General features: G+C 31.8%; 1 pseudogene; it reads right to left on the bottom strand.

Moving 5' to 3' along the window:
• Nucleotides 1-4277: 4277 nt before the first annotated feature.
• Nucleotides 4278-6496, bottom strand: LOC121392473 (annotated as a pseudogene).
• Between the last annotated feature and the right edge of the window lie 372 nt (nt 6497-6868).

Here is a 6868-nt window from a genome sequence, read left to right as displayed (position 1 = left end):
GTATATAGAATGAGAATGGGTGTCACTCTTGCAAAAGGAGTGACATGTCACTGATGACAATGTACACTTATGTTACACATGGTGGTTTTGAACACACTGCTAATTAACATACAGGCTCAAAATATATCCCATCATTCATGAAATACAGTCAAACCCGCTTATTTGCATACCCTCAGTGCTGCTCGATTTTGTGCAATTAACCGGGTTAGTCGATTAACCGATAGAGTACCGACTTTCACTTTGTAACAGCCATCCAACTACAAAGTGGCATGGGAGACAGTCTAGCATAATGCGGTACTTCATACCGGAACTATTACAGTTAACACATGTCACATGCAGTTGGATATATATAAATGTAAAAAAATATATCTATCGATATATATATATATAATTAGCATGACGTTTTTGTTTTAATCTGCCAGACCAGAAATCGTTTTTTTAAAAACCAACAACGTCCGTCACTGGGCGTCGTTTTCTAAAAACACAAACTGGCGTCGTTTTCTAAAAACACAAACTTTGTGCATTAAAAAAAAAAACACTGACCATCCACTAGTGTAAACAAAGTGTATTAGCCATGTAGTTAATGAGATAAACTTGAAACAACATAACCATCAAAAAGTTCACGTTTCATCGGTGCACGTGTTTACAAAATGACGTCAGTTTCCGGAATTACCGGGCTGTTGATTGACCGAATAGAATTACGTGAACTTGTATGAATTTGCTGGTATGGTGTTCTTTCCATCCCAAAAGATATGGCAAGCTTTGGTATTATTTGTGATCCCCAAATAATGACTTTGCTATTGTTAAGCAATTAAAGTTAAGCTCGGCTAGTGAGTCGTTATCAGTTCCAGCAGTCTGCATTGCATGCATGACCGGTCTAACACAATTGACTGACCTTCATGGTGCGGTCCGACTGATTGGTGTCTAACAATATAGCAGAAACTTAGGGACGATCCATAAATAACGGTCTTTGTTATGTTTGTTTTTTTTGACGACCTCCCCCACCAGTCTTTTTTTTTCCGCTACATTTTCCGGGAAGCAAGTGATAAATCGTTTCTTTTGCGTTTAACAGATATAGCGTACACTGCATCTAATGAATAAGTGAACAACAACCCTTTCTCGGTCACATTTATTAAAAACATAACCGCCTAGGACGATTGATCTGTAATCTTTTAATTATTAACAAGGCTTCTCAACATAACGTAATAATTGATACAGAACAATGATTGCCCTGAACACGTCAATCGAATAGGGCCTCAATAGTTGAGTGCGCATGCGTACAAGCGCACAGGCGGTACTTCTAAAAATAATAGTCGGAGAGTTACCTGTTATTGAGATGGCCTCTGATTAACAGCAATATATTGCAAACAAAACATTAGGTCTTAGGTTTATTCAACTTAATTATGTCATTCTTAAATCTTGTAGTCGGGTATTGTGATTCACCAGTAGTAACGTGCACACCATCTCATTTGCATGTCACACGTCGACTCTGTAAACAGCGATTACAGTCGGCTTACCACACAGTGAGCTCAAACAAAACAGATTAATCGGTGATTTATTTGAGTTTTTTTGCCAAAGTTTGATAGACATTCTCAGTCATTTGTGACATTAATTTAGCACACACACAAAAAAAAAATCGTTATTTATATGTGCAAATAAACGATATATAGCCTGTAGTCTGTGCAATTAACCGGATGTTTTGTAGTGTTATAAGGGCAAATGGTTCCGTGTTGGGTGAAAATAGTCGATTAACCGAATTATGCTATAAACCGATGTGCAAATAAGTGGAGATGACTGTATATCATTTATTGTCTCATAATGACTCTCGTATTTGTAAACCCAGTCTAAGAATATGCAAACAACACAATGAAACATATGTCTTATATTTATTCAATATAATTATCCTGCAATGAAATATTGTCCAAAAAATATAAATTATCAATAATTACGAAACTGGTCTATGCAACCTATGTACATTAATTGAATAAGTATTGTACGCTAATGCTATGCAGTGATCAAAACAGGATGTACAGTATTGCCTACTTGTGTTCTTTTTTTAAAGAAAAAGGTCAAAATAAATATGTCCTCTTCAGAACAGGGGAAGTTCTTTAAAAATATTCAAAATGTCTAATTTTTCAGAGGCAAAACCTAGTGGTAGAATTATAAACATAGAACAATATGTTTTAAAAGGTATTGCATATACATGTAAATATCCATAATCATAAAGTAATTTTAACAAATATTAAAACAGTTTGTGGAATGAGAATAAGGAATACTTTAAAAAAGAGAATATGGCCTGCCATAAATAATAAAGCTACATAAATTAACAATTTAAGTGCAGTACCTTCATTTGAAATTTAATTAATTACATGTTGCATAATGTAATAATATGTATGTTTTTGAAATATTTCAGTTACAGAACCTTCCACCAGTGTTAAGCAGATTACAGAAAGTTTCATGGAAGGTATAAAATAATATCACATGTCTTCTTCACAGAAAATAATTTGGTTAAAATATTACTTTCAACAATAATGACAAATTTACTGACTTAAAATGTCAGTGCCATCTGCTACCTACATACACTTTTAAACATATTACATTTACCTTTGTTTATTATATACACAGCTATGAAATATATACATATACGGCAACCATAACAATTATATCTGGTGAAATTAATTGATGTCCTGGAGTGGTGATGTTAAAAAAATTATCTTTTAACACTATATATACTATTTCCTTGTTATGATTGTTTTCATTTATTCTTCCAGAAAAAAACATTTCCATCCACACAAGTCGTACAAGTTTACGCAAGGATCAAGGTAGGATTTTTTTGAAATTGTACATATTAGTGCTTTTTTTTGACAGTCATATATCTATACAGAACTTCACATTAAATTTTTTTTGCTTCCTACTTATTGCACAAATGGGATGATATTATATTTTAATGAATGTAATAGAAATATATATATATATATATATATATATATATTGAAATGTTTCAATTTTATATGACTACATACAGATAAATAACTTTATACTTAAGTTCATTTGTTGAACAAGCAACTTTTTAATAAATGCCATAGGTAGGCTAAAATTTACTGTGGTTGAAATGGACCATCAATGACAATAACATTACGAGAAAACCTTTCAGTTTGAGCCTTGCAGTGACATTTATTAAAGTATTTCCTTTACAAATGGAATCGTTTCAGATAAGGCATTGAATACTGACACCCATGATGAGTGTGAGTGTAAAAGAAGTGGTAAGGAAACTGAATAAATTATTGGTATATGATGCAGTGACATATTACTGCAATGGTAGTCTTTGAAAAGCAGCTGAAAGAACATTGACATAAGTATAATATTCATTTTCAAGCCATAAACATAACATTGCATATTATTGAAATATAATTAAGAAATGTCTACTTTTATACAATAATATTAATTGTGGACGATGTCAAAGAATAACTTAATGTTATCCTTTGATAAATGTCATAAAATGATGTCATTACGTCAAATGGGACGTCATATTACATAAAACAGATCATTACCTAAAACAGATCACATTAGAAACTGGTTTATGACTTATTAGTAGTTTTATCTAAATAGGTTGTCTTGTTTGTAAATTATTATAATTGTTGTTCAATTTTGTTGAATTTATCAATGTATAACAGTCACAGATTCATTATGAATTGGTTGTGCTATGCGATTTTATGCAGTTTATAGTAATTTTTATTTCCACATAACAAGTTAATTTAAATGCTATCAGTATGGAAATATTTTTAATGGTTCTATATAATCTAAGCACTTAATGACAGTAAAACCAGTTTTATATCTAAGTCGGGCTATGTTCATTTGATGTATATAAATAGATATCAAATCCACTTTATCACAATCACACTGTTTGTGTTTGAAACAGCAGAAACTTGACAATGATGCTGCATACAGACAGCAGCACCTACAACTGCAAAATAGAATTGCCGTTTCCCTGGAAAAAATCGCGAATGCCTTACAGGGAACATCAACATACAGTGAGAAAGAAAAAGAAGTTTTCTCTGTGACACCAATAATTGAGTTTTAAAATTCTATTTTTGCACAAGATTTTGTAAGGGTTTCTCCTACATGATTCTGGACCAAAATCTTTTGGAAGTTATTACTTGGTTTTATTTAACGACAGTAGTAGAGTACATTGATTTATTAATAATCAGCTTTAGATGTCAAATATCTGGTAAATGAGTTGCAAAAGAAAACATACATACATTTACTGACAAAGTAAGTTAGTAGTATTTCTGCGACCGGCTTCTTGAAATGGAGTAGACGTAAATGTACAACCTGAATGTCAATGTGAGATGAAATTTAAAATATAATGTTACTTTTGACGGTCTTTTGAGCATGGGTTTAGAATTATTTTCTTTCCCTTACATTAGTTACTATGTACTTTTGCCTCTCGCATTACTAAGAAATTTTTATTTCAATTTTTGTAAAATATCAACATTGATTTTGAGCCTTAAAATATCCACATCACTCATTATAAGAAGTTATTGTTAAATTTTGTATTATTTGTCATTTTTCATACTTTATTCTGACAGTCTGCATTTATGACATATTTAAAATCTAGATATCAATGTTTGTCTCATATTTTGTCCATCTCCTTGTGGATTGTTCACAAAGACGTCATTGTGGCACCTGTTTATGATTTCTCCAGTTTCATACAGGGGTATCTTGTCCTCAATTGCTTTGTTGTGCAAGCGATATGTGGTTTCAATAATCTTCGCACACTTTGATGGCACATAAGGCAGACTGCCACCTATCTTATGGATGCACCTAAAAGTATAAAAATATAAATATAAAAGTCAAATGTTATTTTCATGCAATTAACTTTATTGCTTTTGAATCTGAAACTATTAATAAATATTAGCATTATATCTGACAAACATTGTCATATAAAATGACATTCACTGAGTACATAATTGAAAAAGATCCTGTTGCTACATATGGACCAATGGGATGACGTTATGTTGTAATGAATGAACAGAAATTTCATTATTTAATAATGATCATTCATTCGACAATTTTTTTATTATTATAAATAATTTTAAGTTATACCTAAACCTCGACTTAAGAATGCCGAAAGCACGTTCAACAATGGCTCTTGTCTTCCTGTGTGATGTGTTGTACAGCATTTCTTGTGGTGTTACTGGTGTCATTAGCCATTTCTTTAGAAATCCTCCTCCTGGTAGAGTTTCCATAATGTCTGGCACAGTAGAGCTTGTTAGTACAAATGCATCGTGTTGAACCCGGAAATTTACAGTTTAAGTTTATGAATCTAAATAAGTAAAATTAAAAACAGAAATTATAAAATATATAGTGACATAATTTATATGGTATATTGCAAGCAGCTCTCTGTGAAATAGCCGAGAGTATAACTAGTAGGAATGGGTTTAAAATTTTGGTTCATCAAGATATAAACGAAAGAAAGTAGGCACCTCTGGACCAATGAGATTGCCGTAAAGTGTATAGACTGAAAGAAAATTTAATTATCTTATTATGAATAATTTCATGATTCGGTAATATCCCTTGTAAATGATTATGTTTTAATTATTAAGGTCAGTATCAAAATTCATGAAATATGGTTATCACACATCACTTGTTGACATAAAAGTTGTATTTAAATGAAACTAAATGAAATGGCATCTATTTTCAGATATAGACATTACTATTAAGACAAATTTAAGAGCGTTTTTCACCTGAAACAAAGTTAAAGTGCACCAGCATTTCTTTTTGCTAACAAAAATATTCAATTGTGATTACTGTTATGTACGTGTTACTTATTACAATAAGAAATCATTAAATGGCATTTATTTTTTAAAAATAGATATTTATTGCATTATTTTGTAGTTCAGTGAAAAGGATATTAAAGGAGTTTTATATTTCAATTACCTCATTTTGGTATCAGCAACTGCTTGTATGTTGAGGGCATGGTATCCCTTATGACAAACATACAATTTCTCGTCATCTCCTGGATTGGTATTATTGGTATTGCGCCAACAGCATTGGGGAATGCAGACACCTTAAAGAAAGATTAACTTACATTATAACATACATTTGACATTTGAAACAGTGCAACAGTCGGCACTTTTTTTTATCATGTTCATGTAATGAGTGAAATAATTTTCAGTTGTCACAAGTTTAATATCCTATTTATTACATATAATCAATCTTAATTTAAGTCATTCAAGTGGTTTGTTTAACGTACCTGTGAAGTTGCAATGTGATAATCTAGGATGTTGTAGTGTTACTTCCCACTTGGCGTTCTAGTGGGATGTATCACTTTGATATGTTGCAAAATATTTTTAACCATATGGGGAATAAAGAAATGTATTTCATGATAAATGTCACCACATTCAAGTTATTAAAGTATCTCAATATCATTACAGCAGTAAAATTAGTGGCCTGCAAAAAGCAATTCATTTCATACGGTGCCTGGTACATGCATTTCAATTCACTAAAGGTGATTAACATCCATTTAGGGGTGGGGCGTAGCCCAATGTTAAAGCAATAGCTTGATATGTGGTCAGTTTGTGATAGATCCCCATTGATGGGTCCCAGCCAGTGCACCACAACTGGTATATCAAAGGCTGTGGTATGTGCTATCCTGTGTGTGAGATGGTGGATATAAAAGATCCCTTTCTACTAATTGGGGGGAAAAGATAGCAGGTTTCATCTCTAAGACTGAAAATTACAAAATATTTGACATTCAATAGCCAATGATGATTAATAAATCACTGTACTCTAGTGGTGTCGTTAAACAAAATAAATTTTAAATTGCATTTATCTCAGTGATCAATGTGTACGTGTCAGAATTAAT

The sequence above is a fragment of the Gigantopelta aegis genome, unplaced genomic scaffold (genome assembly GCF_016097555.1).
Source record: "Gigantopelta aegis isolate Gae_Host unplaced genomic scaffold, Gae_host_genome ctg3874_pilon_pilon:::debris, whole genome shotgun sequence".
NCBI lineage: Eukaryota > Metazoa > Mollusca > Gastropoda > Neomphalida > Peltospiridae > Gigantopelta > Gigantopelta aegis.
The sequence above is the reverse complement of the archived record's forward strand: the minus strand, read 5'-3'. Positions and strand labels throughout refer to the sequence as shown.